The sequence below is a fragment of the Anolis carolinensis genome, unplaced genomic scaffold (assembly GCF_035594765.1).
Source record: "Anolis carolinensis isolate JA03-04 unplaced genomic scaffold, rAnoCar3.1.pri scaffold_9, whole genome shotgun sequence".
NCBI lineage: Eukaryota > Metazoa > Chordata > Lepidosauria > Squamata > Dactyloidae > Anolis > Anolis carolinensis.
Genome location: NW_026943820.1, coordinates 3,079,675 through 3,103,587, shown reverse-complemented (window position 1 = coordinate 3,103,587; position 23,913 = coordinate 3,079,675). Strand labels below are relative to the sequence as shown.

The 23,913-nt window shown below is 42.7% G+C and overlaps 1 protein-coding gene across 2 annotated transcripts in view; it reads right to left on the bottom strand.

Moving 5' to 3' along the window:
* znf469 (zinc finger protein 469) overlaps positions 1-23,913 on the bottom strand; it is a 179,138-nt gene that overhangs the window by 90,703 nt on the left and 64,522 nt on the right. Inside the window, exon 1 of one of the 2 annotated variants that reach the window (XM_062961633.1) lies at positions 18,026-19,776. The exons of the other annotated variant lie outside the window; for it this stretch is intronic. The gene's annotated coding sequence lies outside the window, so the exon portion shown is untranslated. Of the gene's footprint in view, positions 1-18,025; positions 19,777-23,913 lie in introns of those variants that run through there. 2 annotated transcript variants of the gene reach the window in all.

Sequence of the window (23,913 nt, the reverse complement as noted above, 5' to 3'; positions counted from 1 at the left end):
TATTATTATGTTGTTGTTGTTGTTGTTGTTGTTGTTGTTGTTGTTGTTGTTGTTGTTGAAGGCTTTCATGGCCGGAATCACAGGGTTGTTGTGTGTTTTGATGATGTTTGATCTCCTCCCCATCTTTATTTATCTATTTTGGTTTCCCTGGCTGAAAGAAAGAAGGAACGTCAAGATGAAATGCAGACAGACCGGACTCTTGGGACTTTGGGTTTGTCATGAAGTAGTTGTTCTACACCAGGCATGGGCAAACTGCGGCCCTCCAGGTGTATTTTGGACTTCAACTCCCACAATTCCTGGCCTCAGGCCCTTTCCTTTTCCCCCTAAGCAGCGTTTTGGCGACAATGCGCAGCTGCGGCAAGGGGTGGCCGCCTGGTTGAGGACGCAAGCGGCAGAGTTTTGTGGGGAAGGAGTTACCAAGCTCATTCATCGCTATGATAAGTGCCTAGATTTGAATGGCGACTATGTTGAGAAGTGGTATTTGGGTCTGGCTTACAACTGCATATGGTAAATGTTTTCTCCTATACTTTTTGAGGATGCAAGCGGCAGAGTTTTGTGGGGAAGGAGTTGCCAAGCTCATTCATCACTATGGTAAGTGCCTAGATTTGAATGGCGACTATGTTGAGAAGTGGTATTTGGGTCTGGCTTACAACTGCATATGGTAAATGTTTTCTCCTATACTTTTTGCGGATGCAAGCGACAGAGTTTTGTGGGGAAGGAGTTGCCAAGCTCATTCATCGCTATGATAAGTGCCTAGATTTGAATGGCGACTATGTTGAGAAATGGTATTTGGGTCTGGCTTACAACTGCATATGGTAAATGTTTTCTCCTATACTTTTTGCGGATGCAAGCGACAGAGTTTTGTGGGGAAGGAGTTGCCAAGCTCATTCATCGCTATGATAAGTGCCTAGATTTGAATGGCGACTATGTTGAGAAATGGTATTTGGGTCTGGCTTTCAACTGCATATGGTAAATGTTTTCTCCTATAATTTTAATTCCAAAACGTAATCTACTTTCTGGATAGCCCTCGTATGAAGCTATGGAAGAAGGGGGAAATGGGAGGAAGGGAGAGAAACCAGTTTATTTGCAAAGCATCCCAAACAGCAGAAGCTCAGAGGATTAACTGGGATGATGGGGCTGTCTTGTACTGAAACTATTCATCCCAGGATGAGCAAGACAACCATTTGCATCCCTCCGTGTTGGAATACTTTGATGTTGGACTTTCTCTGCAAAAACCCTCTGCCTGGAAATCTTTATTTCCTCTTCCCAGCCCGGGAATGAATCTTTCATCGCAATGCCTTGCTTCTGGGCTTGTTCAGATTCCACGCTTGTGCTATGCAAGAGTGACTTTGCAACAATCCTCGCTGTGCCGTAAATGTCACTTCGCCGGCGTATAAAGAGATCTTGACTTCGCCTTGAACGGCAGGCCGGACAGAAATGGCAGGTCCTTCTTGCACTTGGAAGCGTTTGGACGGAGATATTTTCTCTTTGCAAGAGAGTGAAAACCGGCAATTAGAGCTTTGGCTTTTTCACCCCCAATGGACTCGAAAGCCAAAGGAGTGAATGAGATGCTGGGCAAAAAAACAGTCACAACAACAACCCGGTGCCCCAGACGGTCAAATTGTGGCTGAGGACAGCCGGAAAAGTAAACATGTCATTCGGAGTGAATGGATGCTTCAGCGGGGACGGAAAAGAAGGCTGTTATTTGCAAAGGAATCATAGCATGATGGGCATTGGAAATGCCACCCATAAAGCATGCTAGAATGCTAGACTTGGAAGAGACCTCCAGAGATCATCCAGCCTGACCCCGTTCTGCTGAGCAGGAAGACACAATCCGAGCCGTCCAAACAGATGCCCATCCGGAGAAGGAGGCTTCATCGCATTCAGAATCCTAGCATTGGAAGAGACCCGGTGGTGATGGGCACACTGGGTGCCGTGCCAAAAGATCTTAGCCGGCATTTGGAAACAATAGACATTGACAAAATTACGATCTGTCAACTGCAAAAGGCCACCCTGCTGGGATCTGTGCACATTATCCGAAAATACATCACACAGTCCTAGACACTTGGGAAGTGTTCGACTTGTGGTTTTGTGAAACGAAATCCAGCATGTCTATCTTGTTTGCTGTGTCATACAATGTTGTTGTGTCGATAATAATAATAATAACAACAACAATAACAACAACAACAATAATAATAACATCACACAGTCCTAAACGCTTGGGAAGTGTTCGACTTGTGATTTTGTGATACGAAATCCAGCATATACATCTCATTTGCTGTGTCATATTTTGTCTTTGTGTCAATAATAATAGTAATAATAATAATAATTTGATTGAAGTCAAAAATCAGAAACACCTCAAAGCACAGCAGACAAAGAATCAGTACAAGAAAACCGCACTACAAACTAAAGCTGACAGCTGGCACAACAAAACATTGCATGGAAAGTTCCTTGACAAAGTTTCTCCCTTCATAGCTTCATCCATAGCTTTATCTTTTCACAACAAGGAAAAGGAACTTCGTATATGATATTTCTGAGCCAGAGTGGAGAACCAGCTCCGAAACCTAGAATCAGAAGAACTAAGCGACAAGAACACCACGTTCCCGCATCTCTCTTGCAGCCAATTCAGAGTAAGCCATATATATTCAAGATCACTCTAATGTATCTTTTGTAATGACAAGGCTCTTTCAAACCTAAGAGTTAAGCCAACGTCAGCTTTGAAGTTGCAGCCCTCAGAAAACAAACAAGCAAACAAAACCCTGTAATTCTTTTTTCGGATTTCCAAAAATTGCAGCTTTGGACCCAGAGTTCAAGTCTCTGCGTTTGTGCATCAATGAAAACGGATTATAAATAAACCAGGGGTGGATCTTTACCAACTTTTGAAAAGTTCCAGCATATTTCTTTCTCTTTTATTTTTTTGCTCCAAATCAAAATATGACTGCCTAGCAATGCCTGCTTCATTCAGTGCTTGATTCTTTTCCTAACCTACTTTGAAACCAATGCTTTGCATTGAATTGTTGTGGGAAAAGCTGATGTACAGCTTCCAATTTGTACTCAAAATTCCTGAAAAAGTATAAGGAAAAAGGAAGGTTTTGTAGTTTCATGCAGGAATGATTTGCTATCTGTCTGGAAGGATATTCCTGGAATTTATCAAATTAGTGGAGTTCTTGCTTGACTGTCTTACTTATTTGCCAGGAAAGTCTCCAGCTGTAATGGCTGTATTATGAAAATGAATGCTTTCCTTCCAAATCATCATCATCATCATCATCATCATCATCATCATCATCATCATCATCATCATCATCATTATTTTTCTCTGAACGAGACTCCAAAAGGCCCTGGTGATTAATCCGGTTTTCTGGAGCTCAATTTCCAGTGGAAGTTGGGCATCAAAACATTTCGAATTAAAGGTAAATTCTAACATGGAAATCCAATTAATCCTTCGACTTTCTCTTTTGGATCTTTTTGGCAACCAAAGCAAAAAAGGAACACTTTGTGTGTTGCATAATAATCATTGCAAATATAAAATAATAATAATAATAATAATAATAATAATAATAATAATAATAATAATACTTTATTTTTCTATCCCACCTCCATCTCCCCGAAGGGACTCAGGGTAGCTAACATGGGGCTGAACCCAAAGAACAAAACATAAGATTGAAAACATAAGTAAACAATATCAACAAAACAGATAAAATACACAATAATACAGTGTGGCACAAGAATAGTAGAATGAAATGGTAAAATGATAGGCAAACATCACCACTAACGGATACAATGGGAGGCAGCTAAGTCAAAAGTGCAAAAATATATAGTTGTGAGACCATTTAATAAAATGCCTGGACCAAGGCTGAACCAATTCCTCACTTCCATTCATCAACAAGGATTTTGGAATTCTTTCTCTGTTTATAGTTTAGTTTAGTATGTAATGGAGACCCGGGTGGCGCAGTGTGTTAAAGCGCTGAACTGCTAAACTTGTTGATTGAAAAGTAGCAGGTTTGAATCCAGGGAGTGGGGTGAGCTTCCGCTGTTAGCCCCAGCTTCTGCCAGCCTAGCAATTCGAAAACATGCACATGTGAGTAGATCTATAGGTACTGCTCTGGCGGGAAGGTAACGCCACTCCATGCAGTCATGATGGCCACAAGATCTTGGAGGTGTCTACGGACAATGCCGGCTCTTTGGCCTAGAAATGGAGATGAGCACCAACCCCCAGAGTGTGGGTAGATCAATAGGTACTGCTCTGGTGGGAAGGTAACAGCGCTCCATGCAGTCATGATGGCCACAAGATCTTGGAGGTGTCTATGGACAATGCCGGCTCTTTGGCCTAGAAATGGAGATGAGCACCAACCCCCAGAGTGTGGGTAGATCAATAGGTACTGCTCTGGTGGGAAGGTAACAGCGCTCCATGCAGTCATGATGGCCACAAGATCTTGGAGGTGTCTATGGACAATGCCGGCTCTTTGGCCTAGAAATTGAGATGAGCACCAACCCCCAGAGTGTGAGTAGATCAATAGGTACTGCTCTGGCGGGAAGGTAACGCCACTCCATGCAGTCATGATGGCCACAAGATCTTGGAGGTGTCTACGGACAATGCCGGCTCTTTGGCCTAGAAATGGAGATGAGCACCAACCCCCAGAGTGTGAGTAGATCAATAGGTACTGCTCTGGTGGGAAGGTAACAGCGCTCCATGCAGTCATGATGGCCACAAGATCTTGGAGGTGTCTATGGACAATGCCGGCTCTTTGGCCTAGAAATGGAGATGAGCACCAACCCCCAGAGTGTGGGTAGATCAATAGGTACTGCTCTGGTGGGAAGGTAACAGCGCTCCATGCAGTCATGATGGCCACAAGATCTTGGAGGTGTCTATGGACAATGCCGGCTCTTTGGCCTAGAAATGGAGATGAGCACCAACCCCCAGAGTGTGGGTAGATCAATAGGTACTGCTCTGGTGGGAAGGTAACAGCGCTCCATGCAGTCATGATGGCCACAAGATCTTGGAGGTGTCTATGGACAATGCCGGCTCTTTGGCCTAGAAATGGAGATGAGCACCAACCCCCAGAGTGTGAGTAGATCAATAGGTACTGCTCCGGCGGGAAGGTAACAGCGCTCCGTGCAGTCATGCCACTGGACTTAACGTTAGGGAAAAACCTTTAGCTTTACTTAGTATATAACGCACATTGTCTTCCAACTGATATTGACTGCAAATATTTTCCAGCAATGATAGCAGCCGAACCCCAAAACTGCAAAGCAACGAGTTTAACCCCGGATAACCTTGGCTCTATTCTATCAAAAGAGAGGCGTCTGGAAGGTATGGATTACATACATGTGCTTCTCCAGTCCCTGACATCCTTGATGGAGTTGCAAAATCCCGTTGCACGTCCCCAAATGCCTAAAAGGTGGCGATGTTGCACTCCGAAATCCCATCCATCTGCAAAAGGGGGAATTTTTTGCAAACTTTGGCACCGGTGGCGCATGAATTAAGCACAACTCTTATGATGTGTCTCAGCGTGCCATGTGCCTTCAAATGCCACTTGAATGCCTGTGCCTCAATGTTACGCGATCCTGAGAGTTGTATTTTGCAAACTCTTTTGGCCTTTGTCGAATTACAACTCCTGTGATTCCAGGGCATTGAGCCATGACAGCTCAAGTGGTGGCAAACCGCATCCATTCCCCAGTGTAGATGCACCCTTAGTTTTATATGCTTGTTTTATGCACCTTGTTTTAAATGGATTGACATTGTATTTTATGATGTAGCGGGCTTCGTCCCCATGTGAGCCACCCTGAGTCCCTTCGGGGAAATGAGGCGGGATACAAGAATAAATTAATAATAATAATAATAATAATAATAATAATAATAATAATAATTTAGACAGAAAAACAAGAAAGCTCATGACCATTCATCATTCCCTGCACCCTCGCAGTGATGTTGACCGGCTATATCTGCCTCGAAGATCAGGGGGCAGAGGACTCTTACAAGTAAAACAAGCAGTCAAAGAAGAAGAACATGCCCTGGCAGAAGATGTAAAGCAAAGTGAAGAACCTGCTTTGATTGAAGTCAAAATCAGAAACTCCTCAAAGCACAGCAGACAAAAAACCAGTACAAGAAAACCGCACTACAAACTAGAGCTGACAGCTGGCACAACAAAACATTGCATGGAAAGTTCCTTGACAAAATGGAAGGAAAAGCTGATAAGGAGAAGACCTGGCTCTGGCTCACGAATGGGACCCTGAAGAAGGAGACAGAAGGCCTGATCCTTGCAGCCCAGGAGCAAGACATCAGGACAAAGGCAATTCAGGCCAAGATCGAAAAATCAGCTGATGACCCAAAATGCAGACTGTGCAAGGAAACCGACGAAACCATGGATCATATCCTCAGCTGCTGTAAGAAAATTGCACAGACAGACTACAAACAGAGGCACAACCATGTGGCCCAAATGATTCATTGGAACTTATGCCTCAAGTACCACCTCCCAGCAGCAAAGAACTGGTGGGATCACAAACCTGCAAAAGTCTTGGAAAATGAGCACGCAAAGATACTGTGGGACTTCTGAATCCAGACTGACAAAGTTCTGGAACACAACACACCAGACATCACAGTTGTGGAGAAGAAAAGGGTTTGGATCATTGATGTCGCCATCCCAGGTGACAGTCGCATTGACGAAAAACAACAGGAAAAACTCAGCCGCTCTCAGGACCTCAAGATTGAACTGCAAAGACTCTGGCAGAAACCAGTGCAGGTGGTCCCGGTGGTGATGGGCACACTGGGTGCCGTGCCAAAAGATCTCAGCAGGTATTTGGAAACAATAGACATTGACAAAATTACTATCTGCCAACTGCAAAAGGCCACCCGACTGGGATCTGTGCGCATCATCCGAAAATACATCACACAGTCCTAGACACTTGGGAAGTGTTCGACTTGTGGTTTTGTGATACGAAATCCAGCATATACATCTTGTTTGCTGTGTCATACAATAAAATAATAATAATAATAATAATAATAATAATAATAATAATAATAATAATGATGTTGGCGCACAGTGGCAATTGAAGCCTGCCTACTTGGCTAGTGTCACCAAGTTTCCCGGAGATCCTCTGCACATGCGTGATTAGTAATTTTTGGTTTTTGGGAGGGTTTCTGTAATGACCCTGTTTCCCTGAAAATAAGACACCCCAGAAAATAAGACCTAGTAGAGGTTTTGCTGAATTGCTAAATATAAGGCCTCCCCCAAAAGTAAGACCTAGCAAAGTTTTTGTTTGGAAGCATGCAGGATTGGTAAATGTACATGCCATAGATTGTTGTACATGGAAATAAAGGTAGTATCAAGAAATAATAATAATAATAATAATAATAATAATAATATAACTTTATTCTTGTATCCCACCTCCATCTCCCAGAAGGGACTCAGGGCAGCTTACACAGGGACAAGCCCAACAACAACATAAATTTACATACGAACAGAAATTTAAAACAGTAATTTAAAAACAGTATAGCAATAAAATATAATATAGAAATTCTTGAAAGGATTCACAGTTTGGTTATGCTGTTTTATGATGACAACGACTGTACAGTAGACAATAAATTTTCATTTTTAAAAATTCAACCATAAATGTGAATTCGTCTTGGTGGAAAAATAAGACATCCCCTGAAAATAAGACCTAGCGCATATTTGGGAGCAAAAATTAATATAAGACACTGTCTTATTTTTGGGGAAACAGGCTACGACCTAATTTTATAGGGTTTTTGATGGAAAGACATAGATTGGATGACTATGTCTTTTGTGGCCAAATTTGGTGTGATTTGCTTCAGTGGTTTTGTTGTTTACTCCATGGGAATTATGCACATTACATTTATATATACAGTAGAGTCTCACTTATCCAACACTCGCTTATCCAACGTTCTGGATTATCCAACGCATTTTTGTAGTCAATGTTTTCAATAAATCGTGATATTTTGGTGCTAAATTTGTAAATACAGTAATTACTACATAGCATTATTTCATATTGAACTACTTTTTCTGTGAAATTTGTTGTATAACATGATTTTTTGGTGCTTAATTTGTAAAGTCATAACTTAATTTGATGTTTAATAGTCTTTTCCTTAATCCCTCCTTATTATCCAACATATTTGCTTATCCAACGTTCTGCCGACCCTTTTATGTTGGATAAGTGAGACTCTACTGTATATAGATTATTTTTCTGAGAGTTGTAGTGCTCGGAAACCATGCAAATGCCTGGCAGCACCTTTTCCGAGCAACTTTGCAAGGAGACCCTTTGGAGCATTGCCTTGCCTTCCCTCTCTGTTCTCAATCGGACCCTTCCTCCGCGCATGGAAGCAGATGGGGAAGGTGGCCATCCGGTCCTGCTGCGGAAAGAAGGATCCAAGCAATAACTGCAAACAGAACCCGGGGAGAGATCAAGCGGAGGAAGAACGGCATCAAACGTGTCGCTTGGAAGAGGTTCTGAGCAACCGCCGGAGATGGAGTTCACCCTGCCAAGCAAGACGCAACAAGGACCAGATAGTCAACCAGATGGCCCAAAAAAAAGCATCTGTGCGGCGGAAAGGTCTGGCGTTTCGATCCTGGGGATTTGTACTTTCTCCAAATATACTGCCATGGCTCAATGCTATGGGACTTGGAGGTACTGTTCTGCAGTGGCTCCACTCATTCCTGGAGGGTCGGTCCCAGATGGTGTCATTGGGGGACGCCTGCTCGGCCCCACAACCGTTGACTTGTGGGGTCCTGCAGGGTTCAGTACTGTCCCCCATGTTGTTCAACATCTACATGAAGCCACTGGGAGAGATCATCAGGAGTTTCGGGGTGAGGTGTCATCTGTATGCAGATGATGTCCAGCTCTGTCACTCCTTCCCACCTGTCACTAAGGAGGCTGTCCAGGTCCTGAACCGGTGTCTGGCTGCTGTGTTGGACTGGATGAGGGCGAACAAATTGAAACTGAATCCAGACAAGACAGAGGTCCTCCTGGTCAGTCGCAAGGCCGAACAGGGTATAGGGTTACAGCCTGTGCTGGACGGGGTCGCACTCCCCCTGAAGACACAGGATCGCAGTCTGGGGGTTCTTCTCCTGGACTCATCGCTGAGCCTGGAGCCCCAGGTCTCGGCGGTGGCCAGGGGAGCCTTTGCACAACTCAGACTTGTGCGCCAGCTGCGCCCGTTCCTTGGGAGGTCTGACTTGGCCACGGTGGTCCACGCTCTGGTTACATCCCGTTTGGACTACTGCAACGCTCTCTACGTGGGGTTGCCTTTGAAGACGGCCCGGAAGCTCCAGCTAGTACAACGGGCGGCAGCCAGATTAATAACTGGGGCGGCTTACAGGGAGCGTACTACCCCCCTGCTAAGCCAGCTCCACTGGCTGCCAATATGCTACCGAGCCCAATTCAAAGTGCTGGTTTTGACCTACAAAGCCCTAAACGGTTCTGGTCCAAACGCATCTCCTCCTATGAGCCCACGAGAACCTTAAGATCATCCGGGGAGGCCCTGCTCTCGATCCCACCGGCCTCACAAGCACGGCTGCTGGGGACGAGAGACAGGGCCTTCTCGGTGGCGGCTCCTCGGCTGTGGAACTCCCTCCCCAGTGACATCCGGCAAACCCCATCCCTTTTGGGGTTCAGGAAGAAGCTGAAGACCTGGCTATGCGCGCAAGCGTTTAATGAATGAACTCAGTTAGCATTGACATGGATCGGATTAAGGCTTTTGCACAAGGTCTGATGGATGATTGGTATATATATTTGGTGTTGCATTGTTTTAAATTTTTATATATTGTATTTTATTATGTTATTTAATTATTTTAACTGTTTTATTCATATTTTATTGTATTATGATGTACTGGTAGTGATCCTACCAGTTGTGTAAGCCGCCCTGAGTCCCCTCGGGGAGAAGGGCGGGGTAGAAATATTGGAAATAAATAAATAAATAAATAGTAGTAGTATTGAGGCTGGGTGGTCATCTGTCAGGGGTGCTTTGCTTGTGCTTTGGGTGCACAAAGGCAGAAAGGGGTTGGACTAAATGGCCTAAGAGGTCTCTTCCAACTCTCTTTATTATTATTATTATTATTATTATTATTATTATTATTATTATTATTAACACTGAGGCTGACTATTCCAACCTTCTTTATTATTATTATTATTATTATTATTATTATTATTATTATTATTACTATTATTAACATTGAGGCTGACTTTTCCAACCCTCTTTATTATTATTATTATTATTATTATTATTATTCACATTGAGGCTGGGTGGCCATCTGTCAGGAGTACTTTGCTTGTGCTTTGGGTACCCAAAGGCAGAAGGTGTTTGGACTAAATGGCCCAAGGGGTCTCTTCCAACCATTATTATTATTATTATTATTATTATTATTATTATTATTATTACTAGCTGTGCCCGGCCACGCGTTGCTGTGGCGTAGTCCTAAGTAGGCTTTTCTTTGTGGCATTTACGGTGGCCTAGAAAGAATTCCCCTAGGTTTGAAGCAGCCAGGCTTTGAAGCTGCAAGGCTATTCAATGGTATTCAAGTTGGGTAACAATGGGATTTTTCTGGCCTTGTCTCTGTGTTCTTTTTTTATGGTCACTCCTTGGAAAGTGATAAGTTTTGTGGCCAAATTTGGTGTGATTTGGCCCAGTGGTTTTGTTGTTAACTCAGTCCTAATTATGCAATATATATATATATATATATATATATATATATATATATATATATATATATATATATATAAAAGATTGCTCAGCGGCCAACTATAGTCCGGCCCTCCAACGGTTTGAGTGACAGTGAACTGCCCCCCTGTTTAAAAGGTTTGGGGACTCCCTGCTCAAGACCTTGCAAATCTAACTATGATGCCATCGTTAAAGTGGTGCCAAACTGCATTCGTTCCACAGTGTAGACGCTCCCTTAGAAGGCAGGCAACCACCCTGGAACTGACTCATAGCACAGCGATGCTGGAAATGTGGATATTTTCACAATCGCACACACACATCTTGTTGGTAATAGTTGCTTAGGCCACAAACCCATGGCTCTCAGACGCCTTCCCCGGCCAAAGGCCAACCAGACATCTCACAGGGTTGCCAAAGCATGCGCCAAAGCAGGGCATCGGTAGCCACATCCGCCCAAAAGGCACGCATTCACAACTATGTTCTATGAGAAGCCATCGAGTGTCATTTCCTGGCCAATTCCATCCTGGACGTGAATAACGCAGCCTCTCACTTGCAACTGGACTTTGTCCGAAACGACACTCCGGCGGCTCGTAAAACTCCCTTCCTTTGCAACGCATTCCTTGTCTCTGCTTTGGAAAGCAACGGATCAAGCCTGGATTCAAGACAAACCCAACGTTGCAGGGCTCCGGCTGCACAGGAAGCCCGGAATTGCCTCTGGATGCAACTACACTGCGGAATTAATGTGGTTCGACACCACTTCACCGTGGCTCACTGCTACATAGGATCATCAGAGTTGTCGTTTTGCAAAGGCTTGAGCCTTTTCTGCAAAACTACGACTTCCACCGTTCCATCGCATTGAATCATGGCAGTCAAAATGGGTCGAAACTGCATTAATTCTCCAATATAGAGCCATTGCTATGCATTGCTATGCGGTGCATTATGTTGCATTGCATTGCTATGTATTGCATTACGTTGCGTTGCATTACTATGTGTTGCATTACATTGTGTTGCATTGCTATGTGTTTCATTACGTTGTGTTGCATTACTATGCGTTGCATTACATTGTGTTGCATTGCTATGTGTTTCATTACGTTGTGTTGCATTGCTATGCATTGCATTATGTTGTGTTGCATTGCTATGTGCTGCATTACATTGCGTTGCATTGCTATGCATTGCATTACATTGTGTTGCATTGCTATGTGCTGCATTACATTGCATTGCGTTGGTATGTGTTGCATTACATTGTGTTGCATTGCTATGTGTTGCATTACATTGTGTTGCATTGCTATGTGTTTTATTATATTGTGTTGCATTGCTATGTGTTTCATTACGTTGTGTTGCATTGCTATGCGGTGCATTATGTTGCGTTGCATTGTTATGTGTTGCATTACATTGCGTTGCATTTTTATGCATTGCATTACATTGTGTTGCATTGCTATGTATTGCATTATGTTGCGTTGCATTACTATGTGTTGCATTACATTGTGTTGCATTGCTATGTGTTGCATTACATTGTGTTGCATTGCTATGTGTTTTATTATATTGTGTTGCATTGCTATGTGTTTCATTACGTTGTGTTGCATTGCTATGCGGTGCATTATGTTGCGTTGCGTTGTTATGTGTTGCATTACATTGCGTTGCATTGCTATGCATTGCATTACATTGTGTTGCATTGCTATGTATTGCATTACGTTGCGTTGCATTACTATGTGTTGCATTACATTGTGTTGCATTGCTATGTGTTGCATTACATTGTGTTGCATTGCTGTGTGTTTTATTATATTGTGTTGCATTGCTATGTGTTTCATTACGTTGTGTTGCATTGCTATGCGGTGCATTATGTTGCGTTGCGTTGTTATGTGTTGCATTACATTGCGTTGTATTGCTATGCATTGCATTACATTGTGTTGCATTGCTATGTGTTGCATTACATTGCGTTGCATTGCTATGCGTTGCATTACGTTGCGTTTCATTATGTGGATTGTGGACTCAGGACCCTTCCACACAGCCGTATAACCCAGAATATCAAGGCAGAAAATCCACAACATCTGCTTTGAACTGGGTTATCTGAGTCTGCACTGCCATATAACCCAGTTGAAAGCACATAATCTGGATTATACGGCAGTGTAGAAGGGGCCATAGATGCAATGTGATGCAACGCAACACAACACAACATAACGCAATAACCTTAGGCTGGCTCTATATTGGAGGATGGTAGTGTAGATGGGCTCACATTAAAAGCTTTACATTGTGTTGCATTGCTATGAGTTACGAGTTGGGTCGATACAGGGAATGCCGTGGATGTCGCGTACCTGGATTTCAGTAAGGCCTTCGACAAAGTCCCCCACGACCTTCTGGCAAGGAAACTAGTCAAATGTGGGCGAGACAAAACTACGGTTAGGTGGATCTGTCATTGGCTAAGCGAACGAACCCAAAGGGTGATTCTCACCAATGCGTCGTCTTCATCATGGAAAGAAGTGACAAGTGGAGTGCCACAAGCAGGGCTCCGTCCTGGGCCCGGTTCTGTTCAACATCTTTATTAACGACTTAGACGAAGGGTTAGAAGGCACGATCATCAAGTTTGCAGACGGGACCAAACTGGGAGGGATAGCTAACACTCCAGAAGACAGGAGCAGAATTCAAAACGATCTTGACAGACTAGAGAGATGATTGGCCAAAACTCACAAAATGAAGTTCAACAGGGACAAATGCAAGATACTTCACTTCGGCAGAAAAAATGGAAATCAAAGATACAGAATGGGGGACGATGCCTGGCTTGACAGCAGTGTGTGCGAAAAAGACCTTGGAGTCCTCGTGGAGAGGAAGGTGAACATGAGCCAACAATGTGATGCGGCTGCTAAAAAAGCCAATGGGATTCTGTCCTGCATCAATAGGGGAATAGCGTCTAGATCCAGGGAAGTCCTGCTCCCCCTCTTTCTATTCTGCCTTGGTCAGACCACACCTGGAATCACACTGTGTCCAATTTTGGGCACCACAGTTGAAGGGAGATGTTGACAAGCTGGAAAGCGTCCAGAGGAGGGCGACTAAAATGATGAAGGGTCTGGAGAACAAGCCCTATGAGGAGCGGCTTAAAGAGCTGGGCATGTTTAGCCTGCAAAAGAGAAGGCTGAGAGGAGACATGATAGCCATGTACAAATACGTGAAGGGAAGTCCTAGGGAGGAGGGAGGGAGCTTGTTTTCTGCTGCCCTGCAGACTAGGACGCAAGGGAACAATGGCTTCAAACTACAGGAAAGGAGATTCCACCTGAACATCAGGAAGAACTTCCTCCCTGTGAGAAGGGCTGTTCACCAGTGGAACTCTCTCCCCGGGGCTGTGGTGGAGGCTCCTTCCTTGGAGGCTTTGAAGCAGAGGCTGGATGGCCATCTGTCGGGGGTGCTTTGAATGCGATTTCCCGCTTCTTGGCAGAATGGGGTTGGACTGGATGGCCCATGAGGTCTTTTCCAACTCTACTATTCTATGATTCTATGAAAAGCATTTCAAAAGCATTTTAAATCCACAAATATGTAAATATGAACACAAAATTAAGCATTAACCTATTGGTCTTTATAATGCTACACAAAACGATGGGAAGACTTATTATTCCTCACTGAAGCAACCAACAAGAAATGACTTTTGGAAAAATGCAAAACTTTGCAAACGGCGCGATTAGAGGAAGAGCGCAATCCTCGCGGCACTTAGCAGAGCGCATGCTTTTGCGCATGGGAGCGTGTGTGTTTAATTGACACCTCGGGCACAGTCTACCTTTCTCTTTCGCAAGAGTCGAAAAAGGGGGGAAAAGGGGGAGAGAAACATCTGCCGCCAGGAAACGTCTCGTCAAGGAACGCCATCGAGGAACCGCGCAGCTGAGTTTTCTTTGAAAGCGCATCCCTTTGGAAGGCGCCGCATGGGAATCTATGGAGCAGCCTCCCATTGCTTCCATGGCATGAAAGATTGCATCGCTTCACCTTTTGCTAAATATAAATACCAGCATCTCCGTTAACCAAACTCTCCGCAATTCGAAGAAATTATACTTCGGATACAAACGGAAACAAAATCCATCTTTAGCCACAATATCAACATGTGTTACATTAAGTCACATTTGTCTCCATTTCATTGCAACAGAATATTAGTATCAAGTCAATGCAGAGTACGGTACGGGTGTAGTAGGCGTTAGGCCTATTTGGAAAAGTCACTCTCAAGCAACCAGAAACTACATTTTTATCCGGCCTCGGTGCCAGTTCACAGAGTCTACTGTATTACAAATTGTGCACCATAAGGAAAAGCGGGTAATTAATTAATCAATTAATAGTAATTAATTAACCAATCAATCAATCAATCAATACATTATTATTATTATTATTATTATTATTATTATTATTATTATTATTTCAATAGTAATACCAAGTCAATGCAAAGTTTGTAGTACGGTATAGCATCAGTGCCTGTTAACAGTCTACTGTATTATATTTAACTGCGAGTTGTAAGACATAAGGAAAAGTAGGCAATTAAATTATTATTATTATTATTATTATTTCAATATTAATATCAAATCAATGCAAAGTTTGTGGTATGGTATAGTATCAGTACCTGTTAACAGAGTCCATTGTATTAAATTTAACCACGAGTTGCAAACCAGAAGGAAAAGAGAGTAATTAAATTATTATTATTATTATTATTATTATTATTATTATTATTATTATTGTATGACACAACAAACAAGATATTATTATTATTATTATTATTATTATTATTATTATTATTATTATTATTATTATTATAAGATGAGTACACAGCAAACTAGATCCCTATGCTGGCTGTTGTATTGGATCACATGTCGGACACTTCCCAAGTGTCTACGATTATGTAATGTATCGGCGAATAATGCATGCAGATCTGAATTGGGTGGCCTTTTGCAGCTGACAGATGGTCATTTTGTCAGCGCCGATTATTTTCAAGTGCTGGCCAAGGTTTTAGGCACTGTCCCTAGTGTGCCGATCACCACTGGGACCACCTTGAGTCTTTGCAGTCCGATCTTTGAAATCCTCATTGTTGTTATTATTATTTTATTATGACACAGCAAACTAGATAGATATGCTGGATTTTGTATTAATAATAATAATAATAATAATGTATTGTTATTATTATTATTATTATTATTATTATTATTATTATTATTATTATTATTATTATTTACAAAGGCTGGGTGGCCATCTGTTGGCAGAAGGGAGGTTGGACTGAATGGTCCCTGCAGTTTCTGCTATTATTATTATTGTTATTATTATTATTATTATTATTATTGACACAAAGACATAGTATGACACAGCAAACGAGATATATATGCTGGATTTTGTATTATTATTATTATTATTATTATTATTAATAATAATAATAATAATAATAATGTATTGTTATTATTATTATTATTATTATTATTATTATTATTATTATTTACAAAGGCTGGGTGGCCATCTGTTGGGAGTGCTTGATAGTGTTTCTTCTGTCTGGCAGAAGGGAGGTTGGACTGAATGGTCCCTGCAGTTTCTGCTATTATTATTATTGTTATTATTATTATTATTATTGACACAAAGACATAGTATGACACAGCAAACGAGATATATATGCTGGATTTAGTATCACAAATCACAAGTTGAACACTTCCCAAGTGTCTAGGACTGTGTGATGTATTTTCGGATGATGCATATTATTATTGATGCATATTATTATTATTATTATTATTATTATTATTATTATACTTATTATTATTGACACAAAGGCAGAGTATGACATAGCAAACGAGATATATATGCTGGATTTCGTATCACAAAACCACAAGTTGAACACTTCCCAAGCGTTTAGGACTATGATGTATTTTCAGATATTATTATTATTATTATTATTATTATTATTATTATTATTAGGCAATTCATTCAATTCCCTAGATCTCCACGCCATACATGCAATACGTATAAACATTCAAAGCATTTCGGGTTTTCAAGACAGAATACAGATGTTAATTATACAGGCGGTGTACAAAAATAAAGTTATTATTATTTCAGTATTAATATCAAGTCAAAGCAGAGTTTGTGGTATGGTATAGAATCAGTGTCTACTGTATTAAATTCAATTGCAAGTTGAGAGCTGTAATGAAAAGTGGGTAATTAATTAATAGTAATTAATTTATTACTATTATTTTTATTATTTTATTATTCTTATTATTGTTATTTCAGTAATAATATCAAGACAAAACAGAGTTTGTGGTATGGTATAGTATCAGTGTCTACTGTATTAAATTCAGTTGCAAGTTGCGAGCTGTAATGAATAGTGGGTAATTAATTAATTAATAGTAATTTATTATTATTATTATTATTATTATTATTATTATTATTATTTTATTGTATGACACAGCAAACAAGATGGATATGCTGGATTTTATATCACAAAATCACAAGTCGAACACTTCCCAAGTGTCTAGGACTGTGTGATGTATTATTATTATTATTATTATTATTATTATTATTATTATATTATGACACAGCAAACGAGATCTATATGCTGGATTTCGTATCACAAAATCACAAGTCGAACACTTCCCAAGTGTCTAGGACTGTGTGATGTATTATTATTATTATTATTATTATTATTATTATTATTATTATTATTATATTATGACACAGCAAACGTGATCTATATGCTGGATTTCGTATCACAAAATCACAAGTCGAACACTTCCCAAGTGTCTAGGACTGTGTGATGTATTATTATTATTATTATTATTATTATTATTATTATTATTATTATTATATTATGACACAGCAAACGTGATCTATATGCTGGATTTCGTATCACAAAATCACAAGTCGAACACTTCCCAAGTGTCTAGGACTGTGTGATGTATTTTCGGATGATGCATGCAGATCTCATTAGGGTGGCCTTTTGCAGTTGGCAGATCATGATTTTGTCAATGTCTATTGTTTCCAAATGCTGGTTGAGATCTTTTGGCACGGCACCCAATGTGCCGATCACCACCGGGACCACCTGCACTGGTTTCTGCCAGAGTCTTTGAAATTCTATTATTATTATTATTATTATTATTATTATTATTATTATTATTATTATTTGAAACACAACAAGATGAGTCCACAGCAGACAGTCTGCTGGCTGCTATATTAGATCACAATTAATTATTATTATTTTTATTATTATTATTATTATTATTATTATTATTATTATTATTATTCCTTCAGTCTGGATGAAATCTTGGTATTTATACTTCGTGAGTAACCAACCAATTTCCTACTCGGGATTTCGGAGAAATAAACGACGCTGAAAGGAAATAATAACAGAGGATAATTAATTACCTTCCTGGTCTATTTCCTTGATGGAGCAGAAAGAGCGAATTCCCGACAGAAGTCTTTGCATCCCGATGAAAATCTCTTCTACCTGTAAGTCGTTAACCTTGGCAAGTGCTGCTATTTCCTCTCATTTTTCACTGTGCGGAAACGAAAAGATGTGCCGCTTTCGGACTTCCCAAAAACAGGTCAAAACTGTAGATGCCAAACTTCAAACTGGAGATTCCTTCCCGCAATGGTTTCCATAATCCACCCGGCGAGCGACTGTTCTTCCTTACCAATTTCCCCTTCCTTCCCTTTCCATTCTTTTGGCTTTCTTATTCCTTCCTTTCAAGACTTTTCGGAGACTTTTCGGAGATGGGGAAAGTGTCCTGGGCCTGGATCACTGGCTTGAGGCTTTTGGAGATGCTCCGTGCAGGCGAGTGCCGTTTCCGGACGGCGGCCCACCTGTGCCCATCCTCGGACACGTCCGGCCACTTCTCCGCAGACTATTTTATTTTTTTGCAAGGAAGGAAGGAAAGAAGTCTCTCCCGGTGTCTTCTTCCTCCTCGGCGGATGACTTCACCTCATGAGCATGCTTCTGAGAGTTCCCTCAGACTGTCTTCCTTCCACTTTTCTTCCCCCCTTTCTTTCCTCCCTTTCCTCTGACTTTAAGGCTCTCTGCTAATCAAAAGGCTGGAGCGCTTAACCGTTTCCTCGCTCCTCAAGACAGAGAGCGAGAAGCACAAAAAGTCTTCAGGAGAGAAGCAAGAAAGTTGGTTTGCACATCGGCCAAGAGCAACACATTCTACCCATGGGTTACTATGAGCTTTCCGGACTGTGTGGCCATGTACCAATAGCACTCCCTCCTGACGTTTCGCTTGCATCTGTAGCAGGCATCCTTAGAAGTTTGCCAGGTTCACATGTGTCAAGAGCAACACATTCTACCAATGGCTTGTTGTGAGTTTTTTGGGCTGTGTGCAAAGTTCACATTGGCCAAGAGCAACATATTCTAACAATGAGTTAGCATTAGTTTTTTGGACTGTGTGGCCATGTTCCCGTAGCACTCCCTCCTGACATTTCACTTGCATCTGTGGCAGGCATCCTCAGAAGTGTGCAAAGTTCACATGGGCCAAGAGCAACACATTCTACCAATGGGTTACTATGAGTTTTTCGGACTGTGTGGCCATGTTCCCGTAGCACTCCCTCCTGACATTTCACTTGCATCTGTGGCAGGCATCCTCAGAAGTGTGCAAAGTTCACATGGGCCAAGAGCAACACATTCTACCAATGGGTTACTATGAGTTTTTCGGACTGTGTGGCCATGTTCCCGTAGCACTCCCTCCTGACATTTCACTTGCATCTGTGGCAGGCATCCTCAGAAGTGTGCAAAGTTCACATGGGCCAAGAGCAACACATTCTACCAATGGGTTACTATGAGTTTTTCGGACTGTGTGGCCATGTTCCTGTAGCACTCTCTCCTGACAAGGCTGTGTGGCCATGTTCCCGTAGCACTCCCTCCTGACGTTTCACTTGCATCTGTGGCATGCATCCTCAGAAGTTTGCCAGGTTCACATGTGCCAAGAGCAACACATTCTACCAATGGGTTGCTGTGAGTTTTTTGGGCTGTGTGCAAAGTTCACATGGGCCGAGAACAACACATTCTACCAATGGGTTACTGTGAGTTTTTTGGAGTGTATGGCCATGTTCCAGTAGCACTCCCTCCTGATGTTTTGCTTGCATTTGTGGCAGGCATCCTCAGAAGTTTGCAAGGTTCACTTGTGCCAAGAGCAACACATTCTACCCATGGGTTACTATGGGTTTTTAGGGCTGTGTGGCCATGTTCCAGTAGCACTCTCTCCTGACGTTTGGCCTGCATCCGTGGCAGGCGTCCTCAGAAGTTTGTGAGGTTCACATGGGCTGAGAGCAACACATTCTACCAATGGGTTGCTGTGAGTTTTTTGGGCTGTGTGTGAAGTTCACATGGGCCGAGAGCAACTCATTCTACCAATGGGTTGCTGTGAGTTTTTCGGACTGTGTGGCCATGTTCCCATAGCACTCTCTCCTGACATTTCGCTTGCATCGTTGGCAGGCGTCCCCAGAAGTTTGCCAGGTTCACATGTGCCAAGAGCAACACATTCTACCAATGGGTTGCTGTGAGTTTTTTGGGCTGTGTGTGAAGTTCACATGGGCCGAGAGCAACTCATTCTACCAATGGGTTGCTGTGAGTTTTTCGGACTGTGTGGCCATGTTCCCATAGCACTCTCTCCTGACATTTCGCTTGCATCGTTGGCAGGCGTCCCCAGAAGTTTGCGAGGTTCACATGGGCTGAGAGCAACACATTCTACCAAGCGAAAGGTCAGGAGAGAGTGCTACTGGAACATGGCCACACCGCCTTAAAAACTCACAGCAACCCATGGTAGAATGTGTTGCTCATGGCCCGGGTGAACCTCGCAAACTTCTGCGGATGCCTGCCACAGATGCAAGTGAAAGTTCAGGAGAGAGTGCTACAGGAACATGGCCAGACAGTCCGAAAAACTCATAGTAACCCATGGGTAGAATGTGTTGCTCTTGGCCCATGTGAACCTTGCAAACTTCTGAAGATGCCTGCCACAGATGCAAGCGAAAGGTCAGACAGCTTGGAAAACTCGCAGCAAGCCAATGCACTTTAACTTTCTAAAACTACAGCTCCTCTAATTCCATAGCATGGAGACATGGAAGTTAAAGTGGGACCAAACTGCATTATTTCTACAGTATAGATGAACCACTTGTTCTTTTGGTTCCATCACACAACCCAGGTATGTGTGCAAAAGTATGTGTATGTGTGCCTTCTTGCACACATATGGCATTGGGCTCTCTGCCCAGAATTACTCTAACGGCGGCCAACAATACCACGGAGAAATCCGCCCGATTAGGATTACAAGGCAAACACAGGCCCTCCCGGTCTCTTATTAAATTAGCACCCCTTTGTTGCACATGGTTTTCTTTCTATGATGGAAAAAATAAACAAAACACAGCCAGGCCCGGGTGGCTTTGAAAGCTGACGGAGGCCTCATGTGCCGCCAGCGAGGAAGAGGCGCAAAGGCAGAAACAGCTGCGAGGATCGGCAAGAAGTGGAGCGTTTGGGGAGGGAAAGGAATGGGGAGAAATGGAGAGACTTCTTTGCAACGATGCCGGAGAATGACCCACATATTTGACGACTGAATCACAGGCTCAGCTGCGCAATGCGGAGATGCTTCGCGAGGCCAAGAGCAACCCTACTCAGTGCGCTTCCAGTTCTCCATCACTTGCTAAGCAGCAAAGAAAGCAATAATCCAATTGAGAGTGCAATCCACGAAACACAGTTCAGAGTGTTTGTAGGGCCGGGCTGTGGCGCAGCTGGCTAGTAACCAGCTGCAATAAATCACTACTGACCGAGAGGTCATGAGTTCGAAGCCCGGGTCGGGTTAAGCCCCCGACCATTAAATAGCCCGGCTTGCTGTTGACCTATGCAGCCCCGAAAGACAGCTGCATCTGTCAAGTAGGGAAATTTAGGTACGCTTTATACGGGAGGCTAATTTAACTAATTTACAACATCATAAAACTGCCAGCAAAACACGAGGAAAGGAATGAGGAAGTACAGCCACTAGTGGACAGTGAAGCAACAGCTCCCCCTGTGGCCGGAATCGTGAAGCTGGAAAAAAATGTTAAATGCCTCTGTGTCTGTCTCTACTGTATGTTGTTTGTCTGTTGGCATTGAATGTTGCCCTGAGTCCCCTTCGGGGTGAGAAGGGCGGAATATAAATACTGTAAATAAATAAATAAAAGTACAGAGTCCCAGGAATACCGTGTTTCCCCAAAAATAAGACAGTGTCTTATATTAATTTTTGCTCCCAAAGATGCGCTAGGTCTTATTTTCAGGGGATGTCTTATTTTTCCATGAAGAAGAATTCACATTTATTGTTGAACAAAAAAATGAACATTTATTATATACTGTACAGTAGTTGTCATCACAAACCAGCATAACCAGACAAACTGTGAATCCTATCAAGAATTTCTTGTTACTACCATTATTTCCATATACAACTGGTATGTACATTTACCGATCCTGCATGCTCTGGTGTTCTGTCCATTGGGCATGCTTCCAAACAAAAACTTTACTAGGTCTTACTTTCAGGGGAGGCCTTATATTTAGCAATTCAGCAAAACTTCTACTAGGTCTTATTTTTCGGGGATGTCTTATTTTAGGGGAAACAGGGTAGCAAGGCCGGGCTGTGGCGCAGGCTGGTTAGCAGCCAACTGCAATAAATCACTATGACGAAAAGGTCATGAGTTCGAGGCCAGTCCGTGTTGGAATGAGCACCCGACAATTAAAATAAAAAATAGCCCCTGCTCGTTGTTGATCTAAGCAACCCGAAAGATAGTTGCATTTATCAAGTAGGAAATCAAGGACTATTTCCCCCAAACTCACATTTGGGCAAATTAAATATTCATGCCAAGTTTGGTCCAGATTCATCATTGTTTGAGTCCACAGTGCTGTCTGGATGTAGAGAACTACAACTCCCAAACTCAAGTTCAATGTCCACCAAACCCTTCCAGTATTTTCTCTTGGGGTTCTGTGTGCCAAGCTTGGTTCAATTCCATCATTGGCGGAGTTCAGAATGTTCTTTGATTGTAGCTGAACTATAAATCCCAGCAACTACAACTCCCACATGTCAAGGACTATTTTCCCCAAAATCCACCAGTGTTGACATTTGTGCACATTGTGTATTTCTGCCAAGTTTGGTCCATGTCCATCATTGTTTGAATCCACAGTGTTCTCTAGATGTAAGTGAACTACAACTCCCACACTCAAGTTCAATGTCCGCCAAACCTTTCCAGTATTTCCTGTTGGAGTTCTGTGTGCTGAACTTGCTGACCCAAAGGTTAGCGGTTCGAATCCGGGGAGCGGGGTAAGCTCCCGCTGTTAGCTCCAGCTTCTGCCAACCTAGCAGTTCGAATACATGAAAATGTGAGTCGATCAATAGGTACTGCAAGTAGCTGAACTTGCTGACCCAAAGGTTAGCAGTTTGAATCCAGGGAGCGGGTTGAGCTCCTGCTGTTAGCCCCAGCTTCTGCCAACCTAGCAGTTCGAATACATGCAAATGTGAGTCGATCAATAGGTACTGCAAGTAGCTGAACTTGCCTACCCAAAGGTTAGCAATTTGAATCCGGGGAGCGGGGGTGAGCTCCCGCTGTTAGCCCCAGCTTCTGCCAACCTAGCAGTTAGAATACATGCAAATGTGAGTCGATCAATAGGTACTGCAGGTAGCTGAACTTGCTGATCGAAGGTTAGCAATTTGAATCCGGGGAGCAGGGTGAGCTCCTGCTCTTAGCCCCAGCTTCTGCCAACCTAGCAGTTCAAAAACATGCAAATGTGAGTAGATTAATAGGTACTGCTCTGGCGGGAAGTTAGCAGCGCTCCATGCAGTCATGACCTTGGTGTAAGGACAACGCCGGCTCTTCATCTTAGAAATGGAGATGAGCACCAACCCTCAGAGTGTGAGTAGAGCAATAGGTACTGCTCCGGCGGGAAGGTAACAGCGCTCCATGCAGTCATGCCGGCCACATGACCTTGGAGGTGTCTACAGACAATGCCGGCTCTTGGGCTTAGAAATGGAGATGAGCACCATCACCCCAAAGTGTGAGTAGAGCAATAGGTACCGCGCCGGCGGGAAGGCAACGGTGCTCCATGCAGTCATGCCAGCCACATAACCTTGGAGGTGTCTACAGACAATGCCGGCTCTTCAGCTTAGAAATGGAGATGAGCACCATCATCCCAGAGTCGGACACAACTAGACTTCATGTCAGTAAACCTTTACCTTTACCTATAAGTTTGGCCACTGTGAGTAAAATCATCACCAGTTTTTTCATTTCCCCCAGCTGAATAATTTTTGGAT